The following is a 19,827-nucleotide window of genomic DNA, read 5'->3' on the forward strand; positions in this document are numbered from 1 at the left end:
AGGAATTATAGAAGCAAAAGCAATGGCATTTAAAAATATTGTGAAACAGGCTGGGTCTCCCAGGCCCAATTGCCAACCTGGGTGATCCTTTTTGCACGTCTTTCTTGAGAGCTTTAGCATTATTGCAATTCACTAAAGCACTTACTGCATGCATTATCTGAGTTATCTTCAAAATAACCCTATAACTTCTGCTTAAGACAAAGGAAACTGAAGCTCATAGTGGCTAAATAACTTACCAAATGTTACACAGCTAATACGTGATGATGGTGGAATTTCAACTGGCTTCAAACCCAAACTCTTAAGCTTCTTTTGGAGAAGGCAACATAACTGTGGGTAAAGATTTGTACATGGTTTAGTTCTGATAAACAACGTTTTTAAGTGATATTCTCCTACATGAAAATAATAATAGACAAGAAGAGATTTCACTTTGCACTATTTACAGAGATTACTCATGTGAAGAGTTATAACCTCTGAAATTGTTTTAGTCTGAATACTCTCATACAGGTTGCTCTAAATGAAAGAATTTAATTGTGTGCTGTTGGGATTGTGGACTGAGTGAAGAGTGGAATGCCAGCATGCCTTGCAGTAAAATAAAGTCTTTATTTACCCTCATTTCTTCTAACATGAAAAATTTGAATACTTTCATAATATTTCTTAAGAATGTCTATCACTTCTGATACTGTTGACAGCTACTGCAATACTTTGATGATGTTCTATAACATCATATTCTTCTCTTTTTCTTCTGTGTTTTTATTCCTTTTGACTTCTCTGTGGGCTGTTCCACTTGTCTATCAAATGTTGATGTCCACATTCACTTTCTGCAAATATCATATCTTGGGAATCTTATAGCTTTTATATCTGGTAGCTCAAGCCAGAAAACAAAAGTGATGTTATTTATACATCATTAATACTTCTGTTTAAGTGCATATAATATATAATATCAGTATTTTTTGCTAACATGCTTAACTTTTTTAAAGACTACTTAAAATTGAGACTTTATATTTTAGAGCACTGTTAAGTTTACAGTAAAATTGAGGGGAAGGTAAAGAGACTCCTGTGTACTCCCTGCCCCCTACACACTATGTCCCTCATCAGATTGGTACATTTGTTATAATAGACAAACCTACGATGACACACCATAATCACCAAAGTCCTCAGTTTACACTTCAGTTCACGCTTTGTATTTTACATTGCATGAATTTGGGCAAATGTAAAATGACTTGTATCCATCACTGCATATCATACTGAGTACTTTTACTGCCCTAAAAATCTTCCGTACTCTGCCTATTTATCCTCTCACTCCCAGCACCAATTCTTGGCAACCACTTACTTTTTTATTGTCTTTATAGTTTCACCTTCTCCTGCATATCATGTAGTTGGAATCACAGTATGTAGCTTTTTCAGTCTACATACTGGCTGGAATATTGGCTCCTTTCACCTAGTATTATGCAATTAAGTTTCCTCCATGTCTTTTCGGGGCCTGATACCTCTTTATCCTCAAATAATATTCCATTATCTGGATGGACCACTATTTATTTATGCAAGAAAGACATTTTGATTGTTTCCAATGAATAATAAAGCTGCTTTAGACATCTACCTGCAGGTTTTTGTTTAGACATAAGTTTTAAATTCCTTTGGCTAGGAGCCAAGGAGCACGATTGCTGGATTCTATGATAAGGGTATGTTTAGTTTTGTTAAAAACCTCCAAATTGTCGTCTTACGTGATAGCTGTGCCATTTTGCATTCCCATCGGCAATATATGAGAGTTCTTGCTGCTCCACATACTCACCAGCATTTGATGTTGGTGTTCCAGCTTCTGGTCATATTAAAATGTATTATCTTGTTGTTCTTTTAGTTTTCACTTTCCTGATGATATATGATGTGGAGCACCTTTTCATGTGCCTGTTTTCCATTTGCAAAATTTCTTTGGTGAGGTGTCTGTAGATGTCTTTGGCCCATTTTAAATATCAAGTTGTTTCTTTTTATTGTTGAGTTTTAAGAATTCTTTGTATAATTTGTATTGTGGTCCTTTATCAGGTGTGTCTTTTACAAATATTTTCTCCCAGCCTGTGGCTTATCTTCAACATTATATTTTATACTATTAACTATATAGAATTCCAAATTGCAGAAAACACAAAGATGAAAATTACCAACAGAAAAGGCTTAAATGCTTGAAAAATAATATTATACATATATTTATGGATAATGAAATATAATTTAAAAGCATTAAAACATGTCTGGAGAAAGAAATGATGAACAGCAAATTGAGAAGAAAGTTTAACTCTGAGAAGGGGTACTAAGAAAGGATCAGTGAGGAGTAGATAGGATTTTAAAATTCAGATTAAACAACTGTTGACTAAAATATGATAAAACTTTATATCAAGAATGTTGGGTTATGTTCCTCTCTATTATTTAAAAAGGAAAAAATAAAAATCGGGATGAGTTTTATTGTTTTCATACCTATGACCTTGGTGAATCCATTACTTTAACCTTTTCTTTTTAGGTTTCAATTGCTTTATAAGTTTCCATTTTAAAATTCTAGGAATACTTTTATGGTGTTATATTTCACTACTTTTCTAGGTGTATCCTTATTTATAAAATGTGAAACTTCAAATGTTTGCTTTAAGCAATACATTCAAATTATTTAATTTATAAGGAGGTTTTAAACTCATTTTTACTGCAGTGTTTGTGTTGAAATAAGTGCCCTCACTTGAATTAGGACTGTTCTATTAACTGAGTAAATAACTCATGGTCAGTAGCTTGAAAGGACATCACTATTTTAAATACAGAATGTGCTATATGATGCTAGATTGTGTCTACACAAAAAGGAGGTATGTGCTCAAAAATTTTTCCCACTTATTTTTTAATTAAAAATTTTTAATTACAGTTGACATTAAACAATATATTAGTTTTAGGTGTACAGTGTACTAGACATTTATATAACTTATTAAGTGATCCCCCTGGTGAGTCTAGTATCCATTGATACCATACATAGTTATTACAGTATTATTGATGATATTTTCTATGCTGTTCTTCACATTCTTGTGACTTTTTTTGTAACTACCAACTTGTACTTCCTAATTCTCCACCTTTTTCATCTAGCTCCCCAATCCCCTTCCCATTTGGCAAGCATGAGTTTGTTCTCTGTATCTATGACTTTGTTTTTGTTTCATCTACTCATTTATTTTGACTTTCAGTTTGCACATATAAGTGAAATCATATGGTATTTGTTTTTCTTTGTCTGACTTATTTCACTTAGCATAATACCCACTGGGTCCATCCATAAAAGCATATTTTCACTCAATTCACACATCAGGATTTCCCATGGGTAGTGCATTTAAACCCCAAGCTAAAATTTCTAGAAAATGTTTCCAAAATGACTTAGCAAATCATGACTACTTCATTTCTAAATGGTCTTTGAAGTGGACAAAAAAGAAAACATGGACTTCTGGGCTCTTGCTGACTGAGGCCCCCAGCCATACCCCAGGGCAGGGAGAACAGTGATCTGGGCAGACCTTTTCTCCTCCATACTGAGCCAAACCAGAATCACCAACAGCAATTGAGTCCTTTAAAAATATCTCCGAAAGTGAAAGTTTACGTAGTATAGCTGGGCCTTGAAACACTCATAGGCCCCAGATGTGAAGAACTGAAGAACTTTTGGTCCTGCTCAGTTTCTCTGGATAAGTTGATGTCCATCCCTGCTTCTTAATTACATTAGATGGAACTTGCTTTCCACAGGGATATGAAGGAACGTCAAGACTCTTAATTGCCTACATGAAGGGAATCATTCAGGATGCATGGGCTGATAAAAGGGAGAATGAGAGAAAAGAGAGAGGCTTTCAGGCAAGACCTAGAATAAATGATTGGGTGCCCTTTGCACTGCTCTTCACACTCACACTCACACTCATTTTAATATGGATCAGAGGTGATTTATATGTTGACTTCTACTTCTGTTTGCTCATCTTCTAAGCAGGAATAGGTCCTTCTGAAGTCTTTACTTGATTCCTCTTTCATCTTATCCTCCAATTCTTAAATTCTCTAAATCCTCAAATGTCAAGTCTATCAAACTCATTTATAGATGAGTTTGGAGTGCCATGGTATTTTGGAGATCTGTGGATAGGAGTAACTATCTTAATTCCTTTGAATTGGGGTTGGGAATAGGAAGAGTAAAAGGCATGTCCCTATGGACACTGAGATAGAAGTCAAATGCTTGGTTAGGTTATAATAGGATCTTGAGCCCAGAGCCTAAAGTAAGTACTATTTACCTAATAAAAAAGAAATCTCATATTTGAAGGCATCACCTACCAATTCTGGGGAAATTGAATTAGAAACATATGGGACTTCACTGAACTTTATAAAGTTGTCTGTGCCCAGGAGCTATTTTCTAGGAAGGCTACACTTAAGCTTCTAATGGGAGGTCATTTTTATCAGGTTCCTGCTTAAGAGTTTGTAGATATCAGTATATGTGTGTAAGGTCATCTGTGTAAAAAACTAAAGGTAGCACATGTTCTGATGCATCTGGAGTTTTTGAGAGGAATGGGGGCATGGAGTTGGAGACAGAAATGAAGATAAAGCACAAATGTCAGCCAGACAGACTGAAAAATGGTGAAGAAATTAATAAGATTTTTAGAAGAACATTATCAACACAAGCTTTGAGAGTGAATAGAACTATTCATTCTGAAGGAATGAATCAAGGCTAGAGTTTATTACACTAATCATAGCTTAGAAGGGAATTTGATGAAAAACCGGACCACTATCTCCCTATAAGGGAAGATGGGGGCTAGAGTGGGAAGAAAGAAAGATTTGGGAAGACATCAGTGAAGCCCCATACAGAGGACTGCACCTGAAGGTGACCAGATGCACAGGAGTTGGGAGCTGGCCCAACTTCTGCTAGAGAGATCACTGTCCATCTTGACCTAAGCCACCAATTACAGGATCCACTACATTTAGGACAGCTCCGCACACATTTGTGGACAGTCCTGTTGTTCTCCTGGTTATCAGATAGGAAAAGCTCCCAACTAGAGATGCCCATCTATCACCATTGATCATTCATTAGGAAGAACAATCTATGCCCAAATACTTTGCAAGGTCTTATCTGAACTGTTTCCAGTAGAAACCTCCCTCTTTTCAATGAATCAAGACAGACATAGGCGTCTTTAAAAAGAAGCTGGATCTTTGACATTAAAAAGGACAGTGTATAAAATCTTAAAGCCCTGGCTGGCGTAGCTCAGTGGATTGAGCTCGGGCTGCAAACCAAAGTGTTGCAAGTTAGATTCCCAGTCAGGCCACATACCTAGGTTGCAGGCCACAGCCCCCAGCAACTGCACATTGATGTTTCTCTCTCTCTCTCTCTCTTTCTCCCTCCCTTCCCTCTCTAAAAATAAAATAAATAAAATCTTAAAAAAAAAAAAGGACAGTGTAATTTGGAAGGGAAGAGCCTCTGCACCTGTACACAGGTGAAACTGTAGCGAGAACAAGCTCCAGTGTCCTCCTGAATCAGGAGACATGAAACCCAGTCCTGATGTCAGGGAGGACCTTTCATCCTGCCTCCAGACATGCAACCCCTATCATCATGCTGCTTGACTCAACCTTATGGTTCTTTGGGCATTTATACATGAACCATCTGTTCCATAAATGGTTGCATTTAGGTTTAAAAAAACTGAGAATTTTTCATTCCCTTCAGTATACTGGTATGTTTTTTCCTTGGGAATCTATAAATTTCTTCCCCAAAATAAGCAGTGTAAAAATATTATTTTTGTCAAACCCAACTAATCAGTATATTTAAGAAGTCCCATAGGCTTACTGAGAATGCATCCTAATTCTATTTTTTAAAAATATGATTCTATTTCTTAAACTATTACCTAGAAATAATTCAGTAATTCTTCCACTGCCACCTTTTGCTTCTCACATCAGCTGGTTTCATTTATTATTATTATTATTTTTCTTTGTTTTCAAGTGTTCATCCCCAGGCAGCTCTTTTGACAGCTGGTCTCTGACTGGATTGCTGTTTTGATCTTGCCTTGCCTTCTCCTACTGGTCCTAGTGTGTGTTCTCTATCCCAGTAATTGACTCCTGGCAGATTCCTGTTTTTGAATTGCTGGTGACTTGTGGCCAGTAGATCAGTATAATTTTAGTGAAGGCAGAAAAGGGAAAAGTTGTGCAATTCATCTGTTCCTCTTAATCTCTTCCCCAGAAGAAAAAAATCTGGGAAAACTAATAGGGAAGTGCAATAGAAAAGGTCAACACAAGCCCTGGCTGGCATAGCTCAGTGGATTGAGTGTGGGCTGCGAACCAAAGTGTCGCAGGCTCGATTCCCAGTCAGGGCACATGCCTGGGTTGCAGGCCATGGCCCCCAGCAACCGCACATTGGTGTTTCTCTCTCTCTCTCTCTTTCTCCCTCCCTTCCCTCTCTAAAAATAAATAAATAAAATCTTAAAAAAAAAAAAGAAAAGGTCAGTACAGATTGCTGTGCTTCTGAGGACAGAAAAGATTATACAGGCACTCAGACTGTGCCAGAGAAGTTGGGTCCTGAGTTAACCATGAAGAGCCTACAGTCCTTTCGCTGTGACTCCTCCCCAGCCTACCACCCTCAGGCTGCTACATGTGGCTGATAGAGTCAAAGGAATCCATTTAGGAACTCTGTAGTCCTGGTTCATCAAATGTCATCATAGGACACTGCATCAGCCCAGACCTGGAAAAGCCTGGCCAGGCTAATAACTTCTTTACATTTCTTTTAGTGGTATACATAGCTATTCTTGGCTAGTTGGTTCATTCTGATGGCAATTTAGTTACTTTAAACTTTCTAACTCATATAAAAATTGGCCACTGCTTTCTTTGCCCCCATACATCCATCAAAATAGAACCTGGAGGACACATGACTATTTACATCTCTGTAATTACTCCTGTCTTTAGGCAGATGTCATGTCTAATAATACCAATGGCCAAATATATAGTACTTATGGGCCATGAGCTGTTTAAGTGCTTTACATACTGTACATTAACTCATTTAATATTCATAATAACTCTATGAGGAAGGTACTTTTATCATCTTCATTTTACAGAGGAGAAAACTGAGCAGAGATTAAATAACTGCCCAATCTCTTGTAGATAATCAATGGTGAAGCTAAAATTCAAATTCATTGTCTACCCTACAAAGTCTAAATTTTCAATCATTAAATCATTAAATAGTCTTTATATAACCATCAGTGACTAGCAAAAAGTGTAAAAAAACATGAGAGCTTAATGAAAAATATGAATAAATTAAATTGGAGATGTTAAAAGTTAATTCTATAGCAAAAGCTTTAATGTGATAAATATTTTACTTGATACATGTTCCACCCATATTAGGAAACTAACACATAGAGTGTTATGACCCCTTGGGTAGGGCCAGGATTAAATTCATCTTTTGACTTCACATCCACAGCTCTGCCTTCTCTGTGAGTGATCTCTTTATACCTGGCCCCTGGAACTACAGGATGCCAAATGGGCTGCTCTCTCAGGCTGTCACATGGTGGATCAGCTAAAGACTTCACTAGAATCTTTTTGCATAATGAGAGATAAATGCAGAGAGACATCTGTACCCATGGAACTGTGGTATCTGCTGGCTCTCAAGTGGCTCTCTCAAATCAAAAGTAGTGAAGTCTTGGTTTTCTACCTGCCTCACCAATAATCAGGTGCCCTTGATTCCACATAAGAGTAGGGAGAGGAAAATCCAGGGCTGGCTCTTCAGTATCATGTCCCATTTTTCAAGAACAAAAAGGCTTGAGCACAAAAGTCAGATGATACAGACCCCAGTTTGTGATGTCCGCCACATTGTGGATGAGACACAAGACATTCACATGGACTATTGAGTCCCATGGAGGAAAAGGGCAAGCATGGATTTTCTCATAAGGGAGAAAAAGCTGCTCCCCTTGCCGTGACCAGCCTTTTTTGGGTTTCCTGGCACATTACATGATGGTCCTCATTTACTATGCACAGGTTGGCTTTAGGTGATTACCTTTTACAGAAAACAAAGGAGCTGATGCCACTGATCACATCACAGAAGAAGGATATTTGCAAATGCAAAGGGAAAAGTAGTTGAACCAGTTATACTCCATACTGGGGAGTTTTAGCATGGATTTTAGGAAGTTACAGTAAGTACTTGCTGTCTCAATTCAGGGTGAGGGAGTTGCGGCAAAAGCAAGTCTCAAAGTGGCCTAGGTACATTGTAGGCCTGATTCCCCATGGGAGAACCTATCTGTGAGTGTGGGTCCTATGCATCTCTGAGTGGGAGCTGAGCCCACGCCACACAGAATGGTCTCCTACAGTCAGATGCTCTTTGCTCTTCTTGGAATCCTCCTGAAGACCACTGATGTAATTGTTTATTTCAAATGACATCTTTGCCTTTTGTCTTTCATGACAAACAAATCTCTCACCAAGCCTAGAATTCAGATATAACTTTAAAAAATGTTTTAAGTAGTACAATAACATAATCGAGGGTCCTACAGCTAGGAGAGTTTTAGTTTATGAATAGAGGTACAAGTGTTCTAAGCTACCGCTTTTCATGATTTTTGTGAAGTCATGATCACCTCACTATTTCCACTTTGCCAGTGAAACTAAAACTTACCCAATGTACCTCACATGGCTTTAAACATGATATGATGTAATGTATTTAGTTAGCAATATTTTATCATGCTATGCAATTCAGGTTTTCTCTTTCCCTTGGCACTCTTTATTCTCAATCACCTTTAGTAAAATGTTTCATTTTTCAATTCACCCATAGCAAACAACAAAAGGTTAGTCCATAATCTTGTAGAGAAAAAATAACTTTGGGGAATTTTATGAGGTGGCTTTCTAATCCAAGCATAGGACTCCAGTCTGAGTCTTTGTTTAGAGAGGAGTTTTTTACAAGCTGTTTCTCCACAGAAGGCACTTTGGTTGCTTTACAGTAACCACACCTCTTTCTGTGGGGAGACAATCATGTTATGGCTCTTCCAGCTAAACAGTCACATTCTGTTCTTCCCACTGATTTCAGGGAAGGAGATGCATTAGAACGCAATGCTTTCTTTTCAATCTTAGCTCCCTATAGCCCCATCGCATGCAATCTACTAACTTAAAGGGGTAATTTGTTAGTTATTAAATTTTAATTTTAGAAGAGCTAGAATGCAAGTAAGCAAAACAAAAATCAATCACCTAAATTCTACCACCAAGGGGAAACCCAGTTATAGCATTGTAGTGTTGATGACTATACTCTCAGATAGCTTTCTAGGTAAATAGTAGTCAAAAGTGTTTTCATACATATAAATATATATACTGAGATCTATCCAGAAAAAGTCCAGCCAAGGTTAATATAATGAGAAAGGTTTGCATGACATTGATGTAACCTGGCAGCCAAGGAGGGTGGACTGGAATGTGCATGCATGAACAATGATGACTTCACTGTATTAGTCAGTGCGGTTGGTACATGCCATTAAGTGAGCATGTGTTCTATGTGACTGTCACATTCAAAATGACTGAGCAAGTAGAGCAACAAATCTACATAAAATTTTGCATTAAACTTGAACGTTCCTCTACAGAAACTATTCAGATGATTCAGAAGGCCACAGCTATGGGTAACTGGTGACTGGCAGCTTCATCATGACAATGCACCTGTTCATATATCACGTTTCGTGCAGATTTTTTTTTTGTGAAACATCAAATCACCCAGGTGACTCAGAGCCCTTACAGCCCAGATTTGGTGCTCTGTGACTTCTGGCTTTTCCCCAAACTAAAATCATCTTTGAAAGGGAAGAGATTTCAGACCATCGATGACAGTTGGAAAAATACAATGGGGCAGCTGATGATAATTGGAAGAACTGTGTGTGAGGTCCCAAGTTGCTTCTTTTGAAGGGGACTGAAGCATCATTGTCCTACGTACAATGTTTCTTGTATCTTGCATCTTCTTCAATAAATGTCTCTATTTTTCATATTACTTGGCTGGTTACTCTCTGGACAGACCTTGTATGTATTTGTATTTATTTAGTGCATATACTAAATAAATAAATATATGTATTCATTTAAATAAATAATACTTTTATAATACATATTTATTAAATATGATACATTTATTTAGATCTCAAAAGTGTTTTATATATAAATACTCATCTATGTATCTATATACACAACAACATTTGAGTACTATTTACATAAAAAACTATCTGAGATGATTATATATATATAATCTCCAACATTCTGAATTTCATACACTCAAACTGTGATATGTTTTGAATATATGTGTGTGTATATATATATTTGAGTGTGTGTTTTAAAAATATGAAACCATATGTTCTATCATGTTTTGCATTTTTTTTTTCATTTACAAACATATTAAACATTTCCTAGGCCACGAATGAACCATACAACAGTATGGATGAATGCCAAAAATATATTCAGTAATACTGAATGAAAGAAGCTTTATCCAAAATAGTACCTATTGTATGAGTCCATTAATATGATGATCTATAGCAGATAAAGCTTATCTATCATGGAAAAAAATCATAAAATTTGCCTTGGCAGAATGGGGCAGGTAGTGAGGATATGAAAAAACTGAACTTTCTGGGGTGGCTTTAATGTTCTATATTTTGACAGGGGTTTTGGTTACACAGGCATATGCATGTGTCAAAATTCATCAAATGGTCCACTTAAAACTTGTACATTTTATTGTATGTAAATTTACATAAGGAAAGAACAACAAATACTAAGTTCTAATTAATAACATGCATGCTAAAGTGTTTAGGGTAAGTGAACAGGTGTCTGCATCTTATTTTGAAATGCATTTTTTAAAAAGATAGATGGAGCCCTGGCCAAGTATCTTGGTTGGTTAGAGCAACATCCCAATACATGAAGGGTGCAGGTTAGATCACCCGGTCAGGGCACATACAAGAAACAACAAAAATGAAACAAATCAATATCTCTCTCTTTCCTTCTTCCTCTCTCTTTTTAAAATCAATTAATTAAAAATGTCGTAAAAACAAATAAGAAAGATAAATGGAGAGAGGGATAGATAAATGGAAAGATAAGTGATAGAGACAATATAGTAAAATATCAATTATAGCATTAAGTAGGAGGTATGTAAATGTTTGCTGTACAATTTCTTCAACTTTTCTGTAAGTTTCAAAATTTTTCATAATGAAATGTTAGTGAGAAAAGAACATATAATGTGTCTTTATGTCAAAAATGTTTTCACACATTTTAAAGGACTAATAAAATCTAGAACATTTAGAGAATGGAATACAATTTGATCACTGTTGAACATTAGGTTGTTTAAATATTTACACTATAAGCTATGTTACAACAACCAACCTTATACCTAGATATTTGGACACATATCTTACTAGATCCTTAAAGTAACCTTCTATGAGGATAATTAATAAGGCAATGAAGAATTAAATATTTGGATTCTTATTTTCATTCAGAAGGTTTGGGAAGATAGTGGTGTAGGCAGACATAGCTCACCTCTTCTCACAACCACATCAAAATTACAACTAAAATATACAACAACCATCACTCAGAACCATCAGAAATCAAGTTTAGTGGAAATATGACAACTATAGAATTAAAGAAAGCACAAACACCCAGACTGGTAGGAGGGCACAGACATGGAACAGGCTGGTCCCACACCCACATGTGTTCGATAAAAATTCAGGAGGCATATCTCAAGAGTGAGGAGCCCCAGCCCCACACCAAACCTCCAAGCCCAGGGTTCCAATGCCAGGAAAATAAGTCCCCACAACTTCTGACTGCAAAAACCAGTGAGGATTGAGTCAGTGGAAGAAACTTCTGGAGCTCCAAGCAGTTCCTCTTAAAGAACCCACACATTGACTCACCTACTCAGCCTCACTCTCTCTGGGATCCAGTACCAGGGTAGCAGCTTGAAAGGCACTGGTGGCAGACAGGGAGAAACTGAAGTGGCTGGCATCAAGGCTGGCACATTATCCCTTTTCTAAAACTTCCCCCACAGAGCCAAAGAGCTGGCAGGCTGGTGCCATATCTGAGACTCCATCAACTTGACTAACACTGTTTTACCCACTTTGGAGACCCCTAGAGATTCCACCCCACCCAAATTACATGCCACCCAAGCTGCTTTTCCATATGAATGGCTGGTCTTGGCTCACGCTTCACAACTTCTTAAGTCCTATCAAACAAGCAACAGCTGGCCTCAGTGAGCTCCAGGACCCGCACTAGCAGCATCCAGCCTAGATTCACAGCTTGGCTTCACCTGGGAATCTCCAAGCCCAGCACAAGTAGCAGCCATATCAGATTGCTTTATAGCTCAGGTGACCCCAGGCAAAACACAAGTGGGGGCTGACCTTGGCCTGCACCACTCAGAAACTCCAGGGCCAGTGCATTCAGTGGACAGCAACAGAGCACGTTGGAGAACCACCACCCTGCCCCTGCACAGCTGATCCTCCATGGAGAGTGGAGGTTGGTGGTAAGTGGTCACAGCCAGTCCTTGCAGCTGACTGGCCTGGGTAAATCCCTCCCATTGATCTTCCAACAGCAATCAAGGCTCAAGTACAAGAGGAGGGTGTATTTGGCCCACACAAAGGGTGCACCTTGAGTACCCAGCTTGGGTGATAGGGGAGGCTGTGCCACTGGACCATACAGGACACCTACTACATTAGGCCACACTACCAAGATGTGGAGTCAAAGCAGCTCTACCTAATACATAGAAACAAACACAGGGAGGCTGCCAAAACAAGGAAACAAAGAAACATGGCACAAGTGAAAGAACAGATCAAAACTCAGAAAAAAGAGCCAAACAAAATCTATCAGATGCAGAGTTCAAAGCACTGATTATAAGGATGCTCAAGGAACTGAGTGAGGAACCCAGCAGCATAAAAAGAATCCAGTCAGAAATGAAGGATAGACTAACTGAAATAAAGAATGATTTACAGGGAAACAGTAGAGTGGGTGAAGTTGAGAATCAAATCAATGATTTGGAACATAAGGAAGCAAAGCAAACAAACAAACAAACAAACAAACAAACAACCCCTAAACAATCAGAACAACGAGAAGAAAGAAGAATCCAAACAAATAAGGATAATATAAGCAGCCTCTGGGACAAGTTCAAGAGGTCCAACATTCACATAATAGGGGTGCCAGAAGAAGAGAAAGAGCAAGAAATTGGAAATCTATTTGAAAAATAATGAAAGAAAACTTCCCTAACTTAGCGAAGGAAATAGACATGCAGGTCCAGGAAGCACAGAGTTCTAAAGAAGATGGATGCAAAGAGGCCCACTCCAACACACATCCAACACACAAGGTGCACCCTATGATCCAACACACGTCATAATTAAAATTACTACAGGGGAGTTCCCATAAGACTTTCAGCTGATTTCTCAAAGGAAACTTTGCAGGCTAGAAGGGATTGGCAAGAAATATTCAAAGTCATGAAGAGCAGGGACCTACAGACAAGATTGCTCTGCCCAGCAAAGCTATCATTTAGAATCGAAGGGCTTCCCAGACAAGAAAAAACTAAAGGAGTTCATCATCACCAAACCATTATTATATGAAATGTTAACCCTTATTTAAGAAAAAGATCAAAACTATGAACAATACAATGTCAAAAGTACATACCATGAACAATTGAATCTAAAAAACAAACAAGAAGAACAGAGACCGAATCATGGATACAGACAGTGTTTTGATGGTTGCTAGATGGGAGTTGGGTGTGGGGGAATGGATGAAGAGGTGAGGGGACTGAGAAATAGAAATAGGAAAGTCACCTTGTAACTGTTTCCTCCCACAAAGATGTGTTGGTGGGGTTGGCTCACTCTTGCTCTCCCAAGGGCTCTAGGAGTCATAACCAGTCTTGGGGGCAAGTGTGGGAAAAGAGAAAGAAGAAGAGCAGTAAGGATGTCCAGCAGCTGTTTAGCTTCTAGATCCCAAGGCTGCAAGGCCAGCACCACCTCCACTGGGGTGGATGAGAGAAACAAACACTAGGTCCAGAAAAGACCATGGTCCAGCTCCTCCTCCTCTACTTCTTGTTCTTTTAGTTCCTATTCTTCCTCCTCATCCTCCTCTTCCTCCATGGATGGACAGAAGAAGTGGGGGAGACATAAGGACAAGAAGAGGAACAATAAGAAAAGGAAAAAGAAGTTGAAGAAGAACAACAAGGAGAAGATGAAGGTGCAGCAGCCTGAGGCTCTGACAGACCTCTCACTAGACCAGTGGCACAGTTCTGCAGGGGAGGAAGATGTTGGCCCAGTCCTGACAGATGAACAGAAGTGTCATATCCAGGCCATGAAGCCCATAACTAAGGAGGAGTAGGATGCCTGGCATAGTGTCATCTGCAATGTAGTGGACCCAGAGACAGGACTCACCAGGCTCATTAAGGGATACACGAGATCATAGAAGAAATTGCAACCAAGGAAGGACATAGGGAGATCAACAATCAAGACACCTGAGGGGATGGCCTGGCCTTCCAGATGTGGGCAGAGCTGCTGCCCTGAGTAACCCCCACAGTCAAGGTTTGTGGACATTGTTAGTGGCATGATAGGGAGGGCACCAGGAAGTCAGATGGGTGCTATTTTTCTCCTGTGGACAGGCCTCTGGCCTGCCTCCTCTCAGATGCAAGGGTAGAGGATCAGGGTGACTCTCTTAATCAGCTCCCCCTTCTCCTGAAAGGATGCAACTTCCCAGATATTTATTAGACATTCCCTGGTTGAGAAAAAAAAAGTACAAATAGGTAGTTACAGAATATCCATGAGGATGTAAAGTACAGTACAGGAAATGGAGTAGCCAAAGAACTTATACACATGACTCATGGACATGAACAATGGTGGGGGGATTGCCTAAGAGAGTAGGGGGTGCTGGGTGAATTAGGGCAAAAGGAGGAAAATCAGGACAACTCTAATAACATAATCAATAAAATATAATTTAAAAATATATAAAAAGAAGGAGATACAAATATGTGGAAGCACATACCATGTTCATGGATAGAAATAATCTAATAATAAATAGTAGATTAATTAAATAATAATCATTAAAATGTCCATACTACCTAAAACAATCCATAGATTCCACTTAATTTCTATCAAGATTCCAATGATGTATTTCACAGAACTACAACAAATATTAAAAAATGTATATGGAACCACAAAAGACCCCACATATCAACAGCAATCCTGAGAAAGAAAAACAAAGTTGGAGGAATCATGCCACCTGATATCAAACTATACTACAAGGCCATAATAATCAAAACAGCCTGGTACTGGCATAAAAACAGACACATAGATCAATGGAGCAGAATAGAGGGCCCAGAAATAAACTCACAACTTTAGAGTCAATTAATATTTAACAGCTGAAGCAAGCACATATAGTGGGCTAAAGATAGTTTATTCAATTAATGGTGTTGAGAAAATTGGATGGATATTTGCAGAAAAATGAAACTAGACCACCTTCTTATACCACGAACAAGAATGAATTAAAAATAGATTAAAGACTTAAATGTTAGACACAAAACCATAAAAATCCTAGAAGAAAACATAGGTGGAAAAAATCTCAAACATTGCTTGTAGCAATTTTTTATCAGATATATCTCTGCAGGCAAGGGAAACAAAAGAAAATATAGATAAATGGGACTACATCAAACTAAAAAGTTTTTGCACAGCAAAGGAAATCATTAACAAAAGAAAAAGACAACCCAAAGAATGGGAGAACATATTAGCCAATGCATCTGATAAGGGGTTAATATCCAAAATTTATAAAGTACTTGAAAAACTCAATGCCATATATACAAAAAGCACAATTAAAAAATGGGCAAAGGGCTTGAATAAACACTTCTCCAAAGAAAACATACAGATGGCCAATAGACATATGAAAATATGCTCAATGTCACTAACCATCAGAGAAATGTAAATTAAAACCATAGTGAGATACCATCTCACACCCATTGGAATGGCTGTCATCAACAAATCAACAAACAAGTGCTGGTGAGGATGCGGAGGAAGGGGGACTTTTTTGCATTGTTGATGAGAATGCAGACTTGCTCAGCCACTGTGGAAAGCAGTATGGAGATACCTCAAAAAATTAAAAATGGATCTCCCTTTTAACCCAGAAATTTCACTTTTGGGGATATTTCTGAAGGAACTCAAAACACTAAGTTGAAAGAACATAAGCACCCCCATGTTCATTGTGGCATTATTTACAGCAGCCAAGATATAGAAGCAGTCCAAGTGTCCATCAGTAGATGAGTGGATAAAACAACTATGGGACATTTACACAATGGAATACTACTTGACTATAAAAAAGAAGAAAAATTTACCTTTTGCAATAGTATGGATGAACCTAGAGAACGTTATGCTAAGTGAAATAAGCCAGTCAGAGAAAGACAAATACCATGTGATTTCACTCATATGAGGAATCTAGTGAACAAACTGAACTAACAAGCAAAACAGAGACAGGCTCATAGATGGTGAGCAGATGACAGCTAACCATGGGGGAGAGGGTTAGGAGATGGAGAGATTGAGCAAAAAGGAAAAAGGACTCATGGGCATGGTCACTATGTGGTGATTACCAGAGGAAAGGAGGTATAAGGGGACTAAATGATAATGAAAATAATACAATAAACATTAAATATTTTAAACATTATCTTGTATTCACTTTAAAATAAAGTAACAGCTAGGTCTAAAGTGTTAATTTCAGGGGTTTCACTAGGCAAACTTTCATTGTTATTTTGCTCTATGCTATCAAATAAAAGAACTATTTGTGAAGTGGGCTGCTACTATACAGGGCATCTGAGCCCTGAGCCACTGCTGGGAAAGGGAAATTGTCCTCTGGCCCATGAGCTGGTGTGTTTGTCTGCTGAGTGGCTTCAGTGGTTTCATCTGTTGCTAAAATAGCCAAAAGAAAAGGATAAAAAGGGACTGTAAGCCACACCACAATGAGAGGGACGAGAGCGGTAGCCAAGTGAATGTTTTCTGTGCTGCCCCTTCTGGCACATTGAATTGCTGCACAGATTGTACAAGCTTTTTTAAAAAAAATGAATGTAAAGTCTTTTAACCATCATTTAAATAAGTAATCCAAGCATGGCATTCACTGAGTTTTTATAAAGTTTGCTGATAACCCACATACAACTCCAAATGATGTTTTTTTCAATGCATAGTCTCATAGCATGAAGGGTAAACACCTCCCCTATTCTTGTATCTTGTGTATATTCGTTGGATGTTCACAGACAGAAAAGACTCAATAGAACATTTATAAACTGACTTTTGTTTTCAGTCAAATAATTTCTGGCTAAGTTCTGACTCCATTTCAAATCATGAAAAGAGCCTGGATGCATATCACCATTTGGATCCCTGAGGCTGATATCATTAATTTTAGAGAGCATTGAAAATTATCTCTTTTCTTTTAAGTCTTTTTTTTTCTTGATCTTGAAATGCTAAGGGAGAAAACAAAAAAAGTAAATGATAAGAATATTCCACTAAAGGTCTCAAACTGATTAGCAAAGATTACAAAAGAAAAAAACTGAATCTTTATGGATATACTCTTAGGAAATATGAAGATAGAAAATCTCTTTACTATTTGAGAAAATTGTCCCACGTTTCTTTTCTTTTATATATTTTATTGACTATGCTATTACAGTTGTCCTGATTTTCCCCTTTTGCTTCCCTCCTACAAGCATGACCGCACTCCTTCAAGCAATCCCCCCACCATTGTTCATATCCATGCGCCATGTGTACAAGTTCTTTGGCTACTCTATTTCCCATGCTGTACTTTACATCCCCGTGGCTATTCTGTAACTACCTATTTCTGCTTCTCAATCCGCTCACCTCTTCATCCATTCCCCCACACCCAACTCCCATCTAGCAACCATCAAAACACTGTCTGTATCCATGATTCGGTCTCTGTTCTTCTTGTTTGTTTTTTAGATTCAATTGTTCATGGTATGTACTTTTGACATTGTATTGTTCATAGTTTTGATCTTTTTCTTAAATAAGGGTTAACATTTCATATAATAATGGTTTGGTGATGATGAACTCCTTTAGTTTTTTCTTGTCTGGGAAGCCCTTCGATTCTAAATGATAGCTTTGCTGGGCAGAGCAATCTTGTCTGTAGGTCCCTGCTCTTCATGACTTTGAATATTTCTTGCCAATCCCTTCTAGCCTGCAAAGTTTCCTTTGAGAAATCAGCTGAAAGTCTTATGGGAACTCCCCTGTAGTAATTTTAATTATGACGTGTGTTGGATCATAGGGTGCACCTTGTGTGTTGGATGTGTGTTGGAGTGGGCCTCTTTGCATCCATCTTCTTTAGAACTCTGTGCTTCCTGGACCTGCATGTCTATTTCCTTCGCTAAGTTAGGGAAGTTTTCTTTCATTATTTTTCAAATAGATTTCCAATTTCTTGCTCTTTCTCTTCTTCTGGCACCCCTATTATGTGAATGTTGGACCTCTTGAACTTGTCCCAGAGGCTGCTTATATTATCCTTATTTGTTTGGATTCTTCTTTCTTCTCGTTGTTCTGATTGTTTAGGGGTTGTTTGTTTGTTTGTTTGTTTGTTTGTTTGCTTTGCTTCCTTATGTTCCAAATCATTGATTTGATTCTCAACTTCACCCACTCTACTGTTTCCCTGTAAATCATTCTTTATTTCAGTTAGTCTATCCTTCATTTCTGACTGGATTCTTTTTATGCTGCTGGGTTCCTCACTCAGTTCCTTGAGCATCCTTATAATCAGTGCTTTGAACTCTGCATCTGATAGATTTTGTTTGGCTCTTTTTCTGAGTTTTGATCTGTTCTTTCACTTGTGCCATGTTTCTTTGTTTCCTTGTTTTGGCAGCCTCCCTGTGTTTGTTTCTATGTATTAGGTAGAGCTGCTTTGACTCCACATCTTGGTAGTGTGGCCTAATGTAGTAGGTGTCCTGTATGGTCCAGTGGCACAGCCTCCCCTATCACCCAAGCTGGGTACTCAAGGTGCACCCTTTGTGTGGGCCAAATACACCCTCCTCTTGTACTTGAGCCTTGATTGCTGTTGGAAGATCAATGGGAGGGATTTACCCAGGCCAGTCAGCTGCAAGGACTGGCTGTGACCACTTACCACCAACCTCCACTCTCCATGGAGGATCAGCTGTGCAGGGGCAGGGTGGTGGTTCTCCAACGTGCTCTGTTGCTGTCCACTGAATGCACTGGCCCTGGAGTTTCTGAGTGGTGCAGGCCAAGGTCAGCCCCCCACTTGTGTTTTGCCTGGGGTCACCTGAGCTATAAAGCAATCTGATATGGCTGCTACTTGTGCTGGGCTTGGAGATTCCCAGGTGAAGCCAAGCTGTGAATCTAGGCTGGATGCTGCTAGTGCGGGTCCTGGAGCTCACTGAGGCCAGCTGTTGCTTGTTTGATAGGACTTAAGAAGTTGTGAAGCGTGAGCCAAGACCAGCCATTCATATGGAAAAGCAGCTTGGGTGGCATGTAATTTGGGTGGGGTGGAATCTCTAGGGGTCTCCAAAGTGGGTAAAACAGTGTTAGTCAAGTTGATGGAGTCTCAGATATGGCACCAGCCTGCCAGCTCTTTGGCTCTGTGGGGGGAAGTTTTAGAAAAGGGATAATGTGCCAGCCTTGATGCCAGCCACTTCAGTTTCTCCCTGTCTGCCACCAGTGCCTTTCAAGCTGCTACCCTGGTACTGGATCCCAGAGAGAGTGAGGCTGAGTAGGTGAGTCAATGTGTGGGTTCTTTAAGAGGAACTGCTTGGAGCTCCAGAAGTTTCTTCCACTGACTCAATCCTCACTGGTTTTTGCAGTCAGAAGTTGTGGGGACTTATTTTCCTGGCATTGGAACCCTGGGCTTGGAGGTTTGGTGTGGGGCTGGGGCTCCTCACTC

At 38.8% G+C, this 19,827-nt stretch overlaps 1 pseudogene; it reads left to right on the plus strand.

The window, feature by feature from the left end:
* The window catches only part of LOC123811236, a 63,655-nt pseudogene extending 49,184 nt beyond the window's left edge, over nt 1-14,471 (plus strand).
* Nucleotides 14,472-19,827: the final 5,356 nt, after the last annotated feature.

The sequence above is a fragment of the Phyllostomus hastatus genome, unplaced genomic scaffold, assembly GCF_019186645.2.
Source record: "Phyllostomus hastatus isolate PE091 unplaced genomic scaffold, TTU_PhHast_1.1 phas_scaffold_78, whole genome shotgun sequence".
NCBI lineage: Eukaryota > Metazoa > Chordata > Mammalia > Chiroptera > Phyllostomidae > Phyllostomus > Phyllostomus hastatus.